General features: G+C 51.9%; 1 long non-coding RNA gene across 1 annotated transcript; it reads right to left on the bottom strand.

The window, feature by feature from the left end:
* Positions 1-1,225: 1,225 nt before the first annotated feature.
* On the bottom strand, positions 1,226-15,652 carry LOC132206713 (uncharacterized). Its single transcript, XR_009443105.1, has 3 exons — positions 15,551-15,652; positions 1,965-2,031; positions 1,226-1,631 (listed from the first exon to the last, which is right to left on the bottom strand). It is a non-coding gene; the product is annotated as an uncharacterized LOC132206713 (long non-coding RNA).
* Between the last annotated feature and the right edge of the window lie 834 nt (positions 15,653-16,486).

Here is a 16,486-nt window from a genome sequence, read left to right as displayed (position 1 = left end):
GCTGGGTCCACTTTTGTTTGACATTAACGTAAACAATTTGGATGAGAATTTAGGAGAAATAGTTAGTCAGTTTGTGGTTGACATCAAAATTGTTAGTATAGTCAATAGTGAGGAAGATTATCTAAGATTACAAAGGGATATTGATCAATCCAGCAAATGGGCTAAGGAGTGACTGATGGAGTTTAATTTGGATAAACGTGAGGTATTGTATGTGGGTAAAACAAGGGCAGGACTTAAACAGTTAATAGTTGGGCCCTGGGTCATGTTGTCATATGGCGATACCTAGGGGTTCAGGTAAATAGCTCTTTGAAAGTTGCATCACAAGTAGACAAGCTGGTTAAGAAGGAATTTAGCATGCTTGCCTTCATTACTCAGACTTGGGTATAGGAGTACTGATGTCTTGTTGGGATTGTATAGGATGTCGGTGAGGCCACAGGAAGGACATTGTTAAATTGGAGAGGGTTCAGAAAAGATTTAGCAAGATGTTCCCCGGTATGGAGGGTTTGAATTATAAAGATAGGCTGGGACATTTTTCACTGGGGCTTAAGAGGTTGAGGGGTGAACTAATAGAGCTTTATAAAATCATGAGGGGCATAGATATGACGAGTAGCAATGGTCACCTCTCTAGGATGGGGGAGTTCAAAGCTAGAGGCATATTTTTAGCACGACAGAAGAAACCTGACAGGCAATTTTTTTCCATAGAGAGGTTGGGTTACATGTGGAATGAACTGCCAGCGGAAGTGGTAGATGCAGGTACCGTTATAACATTTAAAAGCTGTTTGGACTGGTACACGACGGGGAAAGGTTTAGAGGGATCTGGGCCAAATGCATATCAGTGGGATTAGTATACTTTGGGAAACGTGGTTGGCATGGACTAGTTGGACTGAAGGGAGAGAATCTGCTTGAAATGAATGCATAAACAATGGAGTTCAATTACTTCAGGGAACCAGATATAAAATCCACAAGCGAGGGATGCTTCAATAATCTGGTTTCCCAAATCATCAGAGCATGATTTGACTAAAACAATAGCTAGTGAGATACGTCTACATCAAGAGATTACTGTAATGAACCAAAGTTGATTGGCATGAAACATTTGAGGTAAAAAGTATCATTCTTTCATAATTGCTTTTGAAAAACTGTATTCTAATTGTCATTTTCAACAGCTAACAATTTTATTATCCATTATATGGCAACAGGGTGAGGAGGGGTGAATTTTAATATCCTAATTGATTGCAACAAAGATGTCGAAATCTTGCTAGCTTGCAGCAATATTGCACTTCAATTAAAATGCAATACAAGTCAAATTAAGGAACCAATAAATAGTTTTCTTGAATACAGAGAAGACGCCTTTTATTAACTTCAAATCCTGAAAGAAATAATAAAATCCAATACCGATACCAACATGGATGTGTAGTTTAAGAAGGGGAGGCTGCGCAGTATAATAGGAAGACAAAGAATACGCAAGTTAACAAGTTTTTAACAGGCTTGAATTGTTACAGTTGAAGCTGAGACCATGGATGTTTAGTTGATGTCTTGTACCCTGAGCATAAGTAAGATTTGTAGAATCCTTGAGGTCGCAGTGAATAGATGGTTCTTTGCGATAAACAGGAAGTGCTGGAGAAACATAGCATCTATAAAAAGAGACAGAGTTAACATTTTGAGTCCACTGACCGTTTGTCAGGCCGATTTGTTTTTCTGATTTCCTGATTTCCCTGTTTCTCTGATTTGTTTTATCACCAGTGCTTTCTTTCAGGTGGCAAGAAGAAACAAGGAGAAAGAGTTTTCTAGTCCTTGCAATTACCAGTCTATTTCCTTTATTTCTGCTGGTCTGCCAAGCAGCTGCTGAAATATAGTAAATTTGCCTATTCCTGGGTCCAGTTTCATTACCTTGCCAAGCTGGATAGTTGCAAGCAACTCTTTCATGTCCAACATATGCGCTAAACAGTAGAAATAGATTTACTGACCTCTGGATGAGGAGGAATTTCTTCAGCCAGAGGATGGTCATTCTGTAGAATTCATTGCTGCAGAAAGCTGTGGAGGCAAAATCATTGAGTGTATTTGAGGCAGAGATATTTCTTCATTAGTAAGAGGATCAAGGGTTATGGAGAGAAGGCAGGAGAATGTGGTTAAGAAACATATCAGTCATGATTGAATGGTGGACTAGACTCGATAGACCAAATAGTCTAATTCTGCTTCTTTTTCTTACGGTCTTATAGAGACATGAAATTCTTGACACCTGACTCAATTGATCATTTTATTCTGTTTATACCACATTGGTTTCCAGGTCTTGTCTCAGTCTGTGGTCAGGTGATCACTATAGCCATTCTAAAGTCCATCCTTCTTCCTTTTGAAAACTACTTTATTCCATTATGTTCTCAGGTACTAAAATCAGATGATGGAAGTTGAAAATTGATAAGCCTATTTTTTAACATGATTGTGATAGTCACAGGCTACATACATACATAATCTCCACTAACATCCGTTTTTCACAGTAACAGATGTATAAATGGAGTGTCAGTAAATCTAGGCAATGAGATCCAATTTGGCAAAACGATAAAAGGATTTTGATGTCTTTGCAATTTAAACTGCTAGCTGATGTCAAATCCATGAACTATATTGGCCTTCTTTAATCTATGCATTAACCTAAGCAATGTTTCAGTTTCAACTGAAGTGATCTAGTAGTTCTCAGAAACCCTCATAAAAATGGCAAGGGTTATCCCCTCAAGAGCTGGTGTTAAATCTGACAGGCCACTTTTACCATCAGTGCACAAAGAAAGCATCCAATATTTACTGCTTACAGGAAGTTGTGCATAAACACAAATTAAGGGCTAGCAAGTTTTGAGAAGATTTGTAGCTCAGGTTAAGGTTCTGGATGTGAGTTTGCACGCTGAGCTGGAAGGTCAGTTTTCAGACGTTTCGTCACCTTTTTTTTATTTTTAAAAATATACTTTATTCGTGAGATGTACAAAAAATAAAAGATATTTACACACCTACCCAGTCATGCAAGCCGCTCCGGGTTACCCAGGGGGTACATACACCAACTAAAGGAAAAAAAAGCAAAGAAGAAAAAAAACAAAGCAAAGAAAACACCCCGGCAGTCGTCACCCCGCACAGTCCCCGTTGGCCCCCTGACCAGTTGGGGAAGGCGCCAGCTGGGCCCAGTTACCAGATAGAGCCCTTTTTTCTATTCTGGACGAGGGGTTTCATACCGTGGTCTTTCCCTACTGCGCCTTGGCTGCCCCAAGCTTTAGCGCGTCCCTCAGCACGTAGTCCTGGACCTTGGAGAGCGCCAGTCTGCAACACTCGGTCGGGGTCAGGTCTTTCAGCTGGCAGACCAGCAAGTTGCGGGCAGACCAAAGAGCGTCTTTCACCGCATTGATGGCCCCCCAGGCGCAGTTGATGTTGGTCTCAGTGTGCGTCCCCGGAAACAGCCCGTAGAGCACAGAGTCCCGCGTCACGGAGCTGCTCGGGACGAACCTCGACAAATACCACTGCATCCCCCTCCAGACCTCCTGCACATAGGCACACCCCAGAAGGAGGTGATCGACAGTCTCATCCCCCCCGCAGCCACCTCGAGGGCAGCGTGCGGTGGTGCAGAGATTCCGGGCATGCATAAAGGATCTCACTGGCAGAGCCCCTCTCACTGCCAGCCAAGCAATGTCCTTGTGCTTGTTTGAAAGTTCTGGCGATGAGGCATTCTGCCAAATGACTTTGGCAGTCTGCGTGGGGAATGACACAACGGGATCCACCCTCTCCTTTTCCCGAAGGGTCCCGAGGATACTACGTGCTGACCACTGCCTGACGGCCTTGTGGTCAAAGGTGTTTCCTTTCAAAAATTTCTCCACGAAGGACAGGTGGTACGGAACGGTCCAACTACTCGGAGCGTTCGGCGGCAACGAGGCCAGGCCCATCCTTCGCAACACCGGGGACAGGTAGAACATCAGTAAGTAGTGACACTTGGTGTTTGCGTACTGAGGATCTATGCACAGCTTGATGCAGCCGCACACAAAGGTAGCCGTCAGGGCGAGGGTGGCATTCGGTACGCTCTTTCCCCCATTTCCCAGGTCTTTGTACATGGTGTCTCTGCCGACCCGGCCCATCCTCGACCCCCAAATGAAGTGGAAGATGGCCCGGGTGACTGCAGTGGCGCAGGTCCAGGGAATAGGCCAGGGCTGCGCCACATACAACAGTACCGAAAGCCCCTCGCACCTGACAACCAGGTTCTTACCTGCGATGGAGAGGGACCGGAGCGTCCAGCTGCCCAGCTTCTGCTTCAATTTGGTGATACGCTCCTCCCAAGTCTTAGTGCACGCCCCAGCTCCACCGAACCAAACACCCAGCACCTTCAGGTAGTCTGTCCTGACAGTGAAGGGGACGAAGGAGCGGTCGCCCCAGTTCCCGAAGAACATGACCTCGCTCTTACCCCTATTGACTTTGGCACCCGAGGCCAGTTCAAACTGGCCACAGATGTCCAACAGCCTACTCACCGACCAACGATCGGTGCAGAAGACGGCGACATCGTCCATGTACAGGGAGATCTTGACCTGAAAGCCTCCACTGCCTGGGATAGTCACGCCCTTCAGGCTCACGTCCTTCCTGATGGATGCGGCGAAGGGCTCCACACAGCACACGAACAAGGCAGGAGAGAGCGGGCAGCCCTGCCTGACTCCAGATCTAACAGAAAAACTGTCTGATTCCCACCCATTGATCGAGACTGCGCTAACTATGTTGGTGTAGAGCAGCCGGATCCAATTGCGGATGCCCTCCCCGAACCCCAATTTGGAGAGGACGTCCCTCATGTAAGCATGAGAGACCCTGTCGAAGGCCTTCTCCTGGTCCAGGCTGACGAGGCAGGTGTCCACCCGCCTGTCCTGTACGTAGGCAATCGTATCCCTGATGAGCGCGAGGCTCTCAGTGATCTTCCTGCCCGGCACAGCACAGGTGAATCACTGACTCCAGGACAGACCTGACCTGGTTGGCTATGACCTTGGCCAGGATTTTGTAGTCCACGTTTCATAGTGAAAAGGGACGCCAATTCTTAATTTCTTCCCTCTCCGCCTTCCTCTTGTAAATGAGGGTGATGATGCCCTTCCTCATGGACTTGCACATTTCCCCTGCCCGAAGCGCACTATCGTACACCTCCAGCAGGTCCTGGCCGACCTGGTCCCACAGAGCGGAATACAGCTCGACCGGTAAGCTGTCGCTTCCGGGAGTCCTATTCCTCTCCAAGAACTTGAGGGCTCTGGTCAGCTCATCCAGGGATATCGGCCGGTCCTGCCACTCCCTCATGCCGTCGTCTAAGACCTCCGTGATAGACGACAGGAACGACTCGGAGGCCGTGCTGTCGTGCACTTCATGTTGTACAGTCCAGCATAGAAGGATCTGCTGATCCTCAAAATGTCGGGCCGAGACGACATCACCGAGCCGTCGTCCTCCTTCAGCCGGCTAAGCACAGAGCTCTCTTTGTGCACCTTCTGAAAGAAGAAACGCGAGCACGTCTCGTCCTGCTCCACGGAGCGAACCCTGGACCGGAAGATTATCCTGGAGGCCTCCGCGGTGAAGAGCGAGGCTTGCTGGCTCCTCACCTCACGGAGGTCCTCCCTGATATCGACCCCCATCAACCGCAGAAGGAGCAGGTTCTGCACCCTTTTCTGGAGTCGCGACAGCTTTCCCCGCCTCTCTCTTGCCTTCTGAACACCCTTGAGGACAAAGAACCTCTTGATGTTCTCCTTCACCGTCTCCCACCAGTCGCCCGGAGACTCAAAGAGGGGTTTCACGGTTCTCCAACCGGCGTTCTCCCTCTTAAGCTCCTCGACGTTCTCTGGGGTCAACAGAGTCGTGTTGAGCTTCCACATCCCCTTGCCGGCCAGCTGGCCATCCTGTAAGTGACAGTCGGCCAGCAGGAGGCTGTAGTCAAAGAAGAACATCGGCTCGACGCCGGTGGACCTGACCAAGAACGCCCATGACACAAACAGGAAGTCTATCCTTGAGCGGATAGACCCGTCTGGCCGCGACCAGGTGTACCTCCGCTGCGCTCCGTCTGCGGGGGTGCTGAAGACGTCGAGCAGCTTGGCGTCCTTCACCGTGCCCATCAGGAATCTGGATGTGACGTCCAGTTGACTCCCCCCCACCCGCTGTCCCCACGCCGGATCTTCCATCTGCATCGATGATGCAGTTGAAGTCTCCGCCTAGGATGACCGGCCTGGACGTAGCCAGCAGGGGTGGAAGCCGCTGCAGGAAGCCAACCGCTCATTCCGCTGGGGCGTACACGTTGATCAGCCTCAGGGGAGCGTTCCTGTAGGTGATATCAGCCACTAGGAGGCGCCCCCCCTCCACCTCCTGAACTTGAGAGATGGTGAAGGCACGCCCCCGCAGCAGAATAGCCAAGCCTGAGGAGCGACAGTCGTTACCCCCCGACTAGATCGAAGGCCCACAGGTCCAGGCGCCGGACCATTTCCCGTACCTGCCGAGGTGCGGTATCCCACACTCCTGCAGAAACAGGAGGTCCGCCTTGACGGTGGTCAGGTAGGCCAACGTGGATACACATCTTGCGGTGGACTTGACACTGCACACATTAATGCTCGCAACTCGTACCCCCATTGTGGGCAGTGACCGCAGTACCCTCCCCAAGTCCAAGGTCCACCCCCTCCATCTGTCCCTTCATGCCCATTGCCCGGGCTAACTGCTGGACGCTCTCCGGGCTCAGGAAATGTCCGTGCTGCCTTCCGGGTGGCATCCCCCCGTCAGGGGTGCGGAGGCAGGAGGGTCTGGCTCTGGGTCAGCCTGGGGACGCGCTGTTTCCTCCTTCCCGCCTCGAAGTTCCGGGGGGCCCTCCAGGGACCCAGCGGCACTTGACTGGGTGTCGGAGTGAGCCTCAGGACGCCCCCCGTCACCTGGAAGCGTGGTGCTGCTTTCCTTCCCCCTCGAGATCTTTAACTTCTGCTTCGGGCAGGCCCTCTCCGAATTCCCCTCATCAGAGGAGCTCTTATAGCCCCACTGTAGCTGCCTCTTCCCGCCTGATGGTTGCGGTTCCTGGGCCTGTCGACGCACCTTCCTCCGCGCTTTCCGGACCGTCGTCCACTCCCCTGGGTCGCCTGTCGCCGCCTCCATTGGCTCCGGGTTGTCGGGGGGATCGGAGCCTGCAGGGGCGCTTTGCTGGCCTCGGGCTCATCCTGCGGGGCTGGGCCCTCCTGCACAACCTGGCCCTCCTGCACATCAGTGGGGTCCTTGCAGGGCCCTGGTGCCTTCCTCTCCTCCGGGGGGGCTGGCCCCGCATTGCCCCTGCCGGCGACCTGGGCGTAGGTGGTCCCCTGCTGCGGACATGCCCGCAAAGGTTGCAGCTTCACTCTCGTGGGCAATCCTTTGCAAGGTGTCCCTCCTCCCTGCAGTTCCTGCAGATGGTGGCTTTGCAGTCGGCCGCCACGTGACCTGACCTACCACAGGCATGGCAGACTTGAGGTTGCCCTGCATAGGTCAGGTAGCCCTTGCTCCCGCCGATCGCGAAGCTGGACGGTGGGTGTACGACATTCCCGTCTGCGCCCATCCTCAGCATCACCTTGACCTGCCTCTTACTGGTCCAGATGCCAAAGGGGTCCATGATGTCAGTTAGTTCCCCTTCCACCTTCACGTACCTTCCAAGGAAGGTCAGGACATCAACTGCTGGCACATGCGGCTTGTACATGTGTACAGTCACCATACGGCTCCTCTGTGCTGGCATCACAAACAGTGGGACAGCGGTCAATACAGAGAGGGGGCCGTCACCTCCTTTCTCCTTGAAAACCTCCAGGAAGCGCTCGCAAAGCTTGGCACTCCTGAAGGTCACATCATAAAAACCTCCTCTGGGGAAATCCTGCAGGCAGTAAATGTCCGCAGCAGCGAACCCACAACAGTCCAACAGGACCCTCTTCACGAAGAAGGTGCGATCCACAGGTGCACCTTCATCCACCTTCTTTACGGAAACACGGATGGTGTTCCGGACCCCCTGACCTGGGGCACGAGCACTTGCCGCAGCCATCGTTGCAGGTTGGCTGCTGCCCTGAACCAGCGTTAGGCCGAAGCCAGCATTAAGATCGACCGGTTGCAAGGGTGCACAGCCAACCCGATGTCTTCCTTCCACCTCCAACACAGCACTCTCCTCCTCTCGGTCCACAAGAGAGTGGGTCTTTATTTTGTTCCGGATGTAAGCTGGTTCACTGAGCTGGAAGGTTTGTTCCCAGACGTTTCATCACCATTCTAGGTAACATCATCAGTGAGCCTCCGACGAAACGCTGGTGTTATGTCCTGCTTTCTATTTATCTGGTTAGGTTTCCTTGGCTTGCTGATGTCATTTCCTGCGTTGGTGATGTTATTTCCTGTTCTTTTTCTCAGGGGATGGCAGATTGGCTCCAACTCAATGTGTTTGTTGATGGAGTTCCGGTTGGAATGCCATGCTTCTAGGAATTCTCGTGCGTGTCTCTGTTTGGCTTGTCCCAGGATGGATGTGTTGTCCCAATCAAAGTGGTGTCCTTCCTTATCTGTATGTAAGGATACTAGTGATAGTGGGTCATGTCGTTTTGTGGCTAGTTGATGTTCATGTATCCTGTTGGCTAGCTTTCTGCCAGTTTGTCCAATGTAGTGTTTGTCACAGTTCTTGCAAGGTACTTTGCAGATGATGTTTGTTTTGTTTGTTGTCTGTATGGGGTCTTTTAAGTTCATTAGCTGCTGTTTTAGTGTGTTGGTGGGTTTGTGGGCTACCCTGATGCCAAGAGGTCCGAGTAGTCTGGCAGTCATTTCGGAAATGCCTTTGATGTAGGGGAGCGTGGTTATGGTTTCTGGGCCCGTTTTGTCTGTTTGTTTGGGTTTATTGCTGAGGATTCGGCGGACGTGTTCATAGGGTACCCATTCTTTTTGAATACACTGTATAGGTGATTTTCTTCTGCTCTTCGTAGTTCCTCTGTGCTGCAGTGTGTGGTGGCTCGTTGGAATAATGTTCTAATGCAGCTTCGTTTGTGGGTGTTGGGATGGTTGCTCCTGTAGTTCAGTATTTGGTCCGTATGTGTTGTTTTCCTGTAGACGCTGGTGTGAAGTTCCCCATTGTCTGTTCACTCTACTGTGACATCTAGGAATGGCAGTTTGTTCTTGTTTTCCTCCTCTTTTGTGAATGTTATGCCTGTAAGGGTGTTATTGATGGTCTTGAAGGTTTCCTCTAATTTGTTTTGTTTAGTGATGACAAAGGTGTCATCCACGTAGCGGACCCAAAGTTTGGGTTGGATGATCGGCAGAGCTGTTTGTTCGAGTCTCTGCATTACTGCCTCTGCTAAGAACCCTGATATCGGAGATCCCATGGGTGTACTGTTGGTTTGTCGGTAGGTTTTGTTATTGAAAGTGAAGTGGGTGGTGAGGCATAGGTCCACTAGCTTGATGATGTTGTCCTTGCTGATGAGGTTGGTGGTGTCTGGTGAAAGTGTCTTTGGTTCTTCTAATAGTGTAGTCAGTGTTTCTTTGGCCAGGTTGATGTTGATGGATGTGAACAGGGCTGTTACGTCAAAGGAGACCATTATTTCATCCTCTTCTATCTTGGTGTTCAGGAATTCTTGGGTGGAGTGAATGGAGTGGTGGGAGTCTTCTACTAGGTGTTCTACTTGCCACAAAACGACATGACCCACTATCACTCGTATCCTTAAACACAGATGAGGAAGGACACCACTTTGATTGGGACAACACATCCATCCTAGGACAAGCCAAACAGAGACACGCATGAGAATTCCTAGAAGCATGGCAGTCCAACCGGAACTCCATCAACAAACACATTGATTTGGAGCCAATCTACCATCCCCTGAGAAAAAGAATGGGAAATGATATCACCAACGCAGGAAATGACATCACCAACCCAAGGAAACCTAACCAGATAAATAGAAAGCAGGACATAACACCAGCGCTTCGTCGGAGGCTCACTGTTGATGTTACCTAGAATGGTGACTGATTATCTGGGAACAAACGTTCCAGCTCAGTGAACCAGCTTACATCTGGAACAAAATAAAGACCCACTCTCTTGTGGACCGAGAGGAGGAGAGCACTGTGTTGGAGGTGGAAGGAAGACATCGGGTTGGCTGTGCACCCTTGCAACCGGTGGATCTTAATGCTGGCTTTGGCCGAACGCTGGTTCAGGGGAGCAGCCAACCTGCAACGATGGCTGCGGCGAATGCTCGTGCCCCAGGTCAGGGGGTCCGGAACACCATCCGCGTTTCCGTGAAGAAGGTGGATGAAGGTGCACCTGTGGACCACACCTTCTTCGTGAAGAGGGTCCTGTTGGACTGTTGCGGGTTCGCTGCTGCGGACATTTACTGCCTGCAGGATTTCCCCGGAGGAGGTTTTTACGATGTGACCTTCAGGAGTGCCAAGCTTTGCGAGCGCTTCCCGGAGGTTTTCAAGGAGAAAGGAGGTGACGGCCCGCTCTCTGTATTGACCGCTGTCCCACTGTTTGTGATGCCAGCACAGAGGAGCCGTATGGTGACTGTACACATGTACAAGCCGCATGTGCCAGCAGTTGATGTCCTGACCTTCCTTGGAAGGTACGTGAAGGTGGAGGGGGACCTAACTGACATCATGGACCCCTTTGGCATCTGGACCAGTAAGAGGCAGGTCAAGGTGACGCTGAGCATGGGCGCGGACGGGAATGTCGTACACCCACTGTCCAGCTTCGCGATCGGCGGGAGCAAGGGCTACCTGACCTATGCAGGGCAACCTCAAGTCTGCCATGCCTGTGGTAGGTAAGGTCACGTAGCGGCCGACTGCAAAGCCACCATTCTGCAGGAACTGCAGGGAGGATAGACACCTTGCAAAGGATTGCCCACAAGAGAAAAGCTGCAACTTTTGCGGGGAAGCGGGCCACCTCTATAGGGCATGCCCGCAGCGGGGGACCACCTACGCCCAGGTCGCCGGCAGGGGCAATGCGGGGCCAGCCCCCCCGGAGGAGAGGAAGGCACCAGGGCCCTGCAAGGACCCCACTAATGTGCAGGAGGGCCAGGTCGTGCAGGAGGGCCCAGCCCCGCAGGATGTGCCTGTGGCCAGCAAAGCGCCCCTGCAGGCTCCGCTCCACCCCGACAACCCAGAGTTGATGGAGGTGGCGACAGGTGACCCAGGGGAGTGGACGATGGTCCGGAAAGCGAGGAGGAAGGTGCATCGGCAGGCCCAGGAATCGCAACCATCAGGCGGGAAGAGGCAGCTACAGGGGGGCTATAAGAGCTCCTCTGACGAGGGTGATTCGGAGACGGCCCGCCCGAAGCAGAAGATAAAGGTCTCAGGGGAGAAGGAAAGCAGCACCATGCTTCCAGGTGATGGGAGGCGCCCTGAGGCTCCCTCCGACACCCAGTCACGTGCCGCTGGGACCCTGGAGGGCCCCCCGGAACTTCCAGGCGGGAAGGAGAAAACAGGGCATCCCCAGCCTGACCCAGAGCCGGACTCTCCTGCCTCCGTACCCTCGACGGGGGGATGCCACCCGGAAGGTAGCACGGACGGTTTCCTGAGCCCGGAGAGCGTCCAGCAGTCAGCCCGAGCAATGGGCATAAAGGGACAGATAGAGGGGCTGGACCTTGGACTTGGGGAGGGTACTGCGGTCACTGCCCACAATGGGGGTACGGATTGCGAGCATTAATGTGCGCAGTGTCAAGTCCACCACAAGATGTGTATCCACGTTGGCCTCCCTGACCACCATCAAGGCGGACCTCCTGTTTCTGCAGGAGTGCGGGATACCGCACCTCGGCAGGTACGGGAAATGGTCCGGCGCCTGGGCCTGTGGGCCTTCGATCTGGTCGGGGGGTAACGACTGTCACTCCTCGGGCCTGGCTATTCTGCTGCGGGGGCGCAACTTCACCATTTCTCAAGTTCAGGAGGTGGAGGGGGGGCGTCTCCTAGTGGCTGACATCACCTACAGGAACGCTCCCCTGAGGCTGATCAACGTGTACGCCCCAGCGGTACGGAATGAGCGGTTGGCCGTCCTGCAGCGCCTTCCACCCCTGCTGGCTACGTCCAGGCCGGTCATCCTAGGCGGAGACTTCAACTGCATCATCGATGCAGATGGAAGATCCGGCGTGTGGACAGCGGGTGGGGGGAGTCAACTGGACGTCACGTCCAGATTCCTGATGGGCACGGTGAAGGACGCCAAGCTGCTCGACGTCTTCAGCACCCCTGCAGACGGAGCGCAGCGGAGGTACACCTGGTCGCGGCCAGACGGGTCTATCCGCTCAAGGATAGACTTCCTGTTTGTGTCACGGGCGTTCTCGGTCAGGTCCACCGGCGTCGAGCTGATGTTCTTCTTTGACCACTGCCTCCTGCTGGCCGACTGTCACTTACAGGATGACCAGCTGGCCGGCAAGGGGACGTGGAAGCTCAACACGACTCTGTTGACCCCAGAGAACGTCAAGGTGTTTAAGAGGGTGTACACCGGTTGGAGAACCGTGAAACCCCTCTTTGAGTCTCCGGGCGACTGGTGGGAGACGGTGAAGGAGAACATCAAGAGGTTCTTTGTCCTCAAGGGTGTTCAGAAGGCAAGAGAGAGGCGGGGAAAGCTGTCGCGACTCCAGAAAAGGGTGCAGAACCTGCTCCTTCTGCGGTTGATGGTGGTCGATGTCACGGAGGACCTCCGTGAGGTGAGGGGCCAGCAAGCCTCGCTCTTCACCGCGGAGGCCTCCAGGATAATCTTTCGGTCCAGGGTTCGCTCCGTGGAGCAGGATGAGACGTGCTCGCGTTTCTTCTTTCAGAAGGTGCACAAAGAGATCTCTGTGCTTAGCCGGCTGAAGGAGGACAACGGCTCGGTAACGTCGTCTCAGCCCGACATTTTGAGGATCAGCAGATCCTTCTATGCTGGACTGTGTGACACGAAGCCCACGGACAGCACGGCCTCCGAGTTGTTCCTGTCGTTTATCACGGAGGTCTTAGACGACGGCACGAGGGAGTGGCAAGACCAGCCGATATCCCTGGATGAGCTGACCAGAGCCCTCAAGTTCTTGGAGAGGAATAGGACTCCCGGAAGCGACAACTTACCGGTCGAGTTGTATTCCGCTCTGTGGGACCTGGTCGGCCAGGACCTGCTGGAGGTGTACGATAGTGCGCTTCGGGCAGGGGAAATGTGCAAGTCCATGAGGAAGGGCATCATCACCCTCATTTACAAGAGGAAGGCGGAGAGGGAAGAAATTAAGAATTGGCGTCCCATTTCACTATTGAACGTGGACTACAAAATCCTGGCCAAGGCCATAGCCAACCAGGTCAGGTCTGTCCTGGAGTCAGTGATTCTCCCTGACCAAACCTGTGCTGTGCCGGGCCGGAAGATCGCTGAGAGCCTCGCGCTCATGAGGGATATGATCGCCTAAGTGCAGGACAGGCGGGTGGACACCTGCCTCGTCAGCCTGGACCAGGAGAAGGCCTTCGACAGGGTCTCTCATGCCTACATGAGGGACGTCCTCTCCAAATTGGGGTTCGGGGAGGGCTTCCGCAATTGGATCCGGCTGCTCTACGCCAACATCGTTAGTGCAGTCTCGATCAACGGGTGGGAATCGGACAGTTTTCCCGTCATATCTGGAGTCAGGCAGGGCTGCGCGCACTCTCCTGCTTTGTTCGTGTGCTGTGTGGAGCCCTTCGCCGCATCCATCAGGAAGGACGTGAGCCAGAAGAGTGTGACTATCCCAGGCAGTGGAGGCCTTCAGGTCAAGACATCCCTGTACATGGACGATGTCACCGTCTTCTGCACCGATCGTCGGTCGGTGAGTAGGCTGTTGGACATCTGTGGCCAGTTTGAACTGGCCTCGGGTGCCAAAGTCAATAGGGGTAAGAGCGAGGTCATGTTCTTCGGGAACTGGGACGACTGCTCCTTCATCCCCTTCACCGTCAGGACAGACTACCTGAAGGTGCTGGGTGTTTGGTTCGGTGGAGCTGGGGCGTGCACTAAGACTTGGGAGGAGTGTATCACCAAACTGAAGCAGAAGCTGGGCAGCTGGACGCTCCGGTCCCTCTCCATCGCGGGTAAGAACCTGGTTGTCAGGTGCAAGGGGCTTTCGGTACTGTTGTATGTGGCGCAGGCCTGGCCTATTCCCTGGACCTGCGCCGCTGCGGTCACCCGGGCCATCTTCCACTTCATTTGGGGGTCGAGGATGGACCGGGTCGGCAGGGACAGCATGTACAAAGACCTGGAAAATGGGTTAAAGGACGTACCGAACGCCACCCTCACCCTGACGGCTACCTTTGTGTGCGGCTGCATCAAGCTGTGCATAGATCCTCAGTACACAAACACCAAGTGTCACGACTTACTGAGGTTCTACCTGTCCCCGGTGTTGCGAAGGATGGGCCTGGCCTCGTTGCCGCAGAACGCTCCGAGTATTTGGACTGTTCCGTACCACCTGTCCTTCGTGGAGAAATTTTTGAAAGGAAACACCTTTGACCACAAGTCCGTCAGGCAGTGGTCAGTACGTAGTATCCTCGAGACCCTTCGGGAAAAGGAGAGGGTGGATCCCGTTGTGTCATTCCCCACGCAGACTGCCAAAGTCGTTTGGCAGAATGCCTCATCGCCAGAACTTTCAAACAAGCACCAGGACATTGCTTGGCTGGCAGTGAGAGGGGCTCTGCCAGTGAGATCCTTTATGCATGCCCGGAATCTCTGCGCCACCACACGCTGCCCTCGAGGCGGCTGCGGAGGGGGGACGAGACTGTCGATCACCTCTTTCTGGAGTGTGCCTATGCGCAGGAGGTCTGGAGGGGGATGCATTTGTATTTGTCGAAGTTCATCCCGAGCAGCTCCGTGACGCAGGACTCCATGCTCTATGGGCTGTTTCCCGGGACGGACACTGAGACCGACATCAACTGCGCCTGGAGGACCATCAATGCGGTGAAAGACGGTCTTTGGTCTGCCCGCAACTTGCTGGTCTGCCAGCTGAAAGAACTGACCCCGACCGAGTGTTGCAGACTGGCGCACTCCAAGGTCCAGGACTACGTGCTGAGGGACGCGCTAAAGCTTGGGGCAGCCGCCGCCAAGGCGCGGTGGGGAAAGACCACGGTATGAAACTCCTCGTCCAGAATAGAAAAAAGGGCTCTGTCTGGTAACTGGGCCCAGCTCGCGCCTTCCCCAACTGGTCAGGGGGCCAATGGGGACTGTGCGGGGAGACGACTGCCGGGGTGTTTTCTTTGCTTTGTTTTTTTCTTCTTCTTTGCTTGTTTTTTTTTCCTTTAGTTGGTGTACGTACCCCCTGGGTAACCTGGAGCAGCTTGCATGACTGGGTAGGTGTATCAATATCTTTTATTTTTTGTACATCTTATGAATAAAGTATATTTTTTCAAATAAAAAAAAGTGACAAAACATCTGAAAACTAACTTTCCAGCTCAACGAGTAAACTCACATCCAGAACAAATTAAGGGATAAAGGAACAAATTAGATTTACAGAATTAGAATGATTGCCCATACTGAAGATATCCTTATACCCCTGCAAATATTTTTTAAAAAAAAGACATACACAATTCTCTTCTGAAAGCTTCTGTTGACCCACTGAAATCTCACTGTATATAAAATAAATTGTACTGAAATTACCTCAGGTTCCCTCCCTAGTCACCCTTCAGTCTGTTTCCTCTGGTTACTGACTCTCCATATCAATTCTGTCAAAAATCTTCAAAACTAGTTTTACTGGACTGCCTTCCTCTTTAATTCCCAACATCTCTGGCCTGTCATGTCATGATATAGCATTTAAATCATTTCCTGTGTACAACTTGTTTACGTCTGGCACTCTTGTGTTTATACCCAATTACAAATTAGGTGGTGATTACTGTGTGTCACATCTGCAACCTTGTGTTTGGGGAAGTTGAGTTTGGGAGCACAATGATTTGTTGCTTAGTAAGTTGATAGTTGAACAAAATGTTCAGGGTCAATTCGTCAGCACAATGATTGCTGCCTTCTTCGTCAACAAATACTCATTTCTGTGTTTTAAAGTCTGGAAAATGTGTTGCAACATTGAGAACAAATTTAAACAGCATTACCATGTTTTTAAGTCAAAGGACACATCCTTTATCTACTAAAATGTTAACTCTTTCTTTCCACAATTCTGATATTTTCCTATTCATCCTATTCAGGTCTCTCTGGAGTAGGTGGGGCTTGAAATCAGGATGTTTGGGGCCAGAGATAGTGTCCCTTATCATTGCACCAGCAGAGTCCCCAGCCTACAGTAGTTCATTAATCTGGAGTACAGTGGCTAACTGCCTCCTCCTTCGTGACATGATTACTTCACAACTGTTTACTTTTGTCCCGAAACATGCTCACCCTAATACTGCAAAAAGTTGTTATTGAGCAACCTAGGTTTGTGGGTTTTGAAGAATTATCACTTTGATCATGAAAAACACATTTTATGATTAGAATATCTTTGAAAAGTTTACTTCTGTGAGAAAAGGGATGGTGGTGCCTTTTGGTTCTCTGCTACAATTAACGAAAAGGTCTTATAAGATCTCTATGTTAATATTAAAAGATCTGGCAGTG

The sequence above is a fragment of the Stegostoma tigrinum genome, chromosome 2 (genome assembly GCF_030684315.1).
Source record: "Stegostoma tigrinum isolate sSteTig4 chromosome 2, sSteTig4.hap1, whole genome shotgun sequence".
NCBI classification, from domain to species: Eukaryota; Metazoa; Chordata; class Chondrichthyes; order Orectolobiformes; family Stegostomatidae; genus Stegostoma; species Stegostoma tigrinum.
This window is presented reverse-complemented; position numbering and strand designations above follow the sequence as displayed.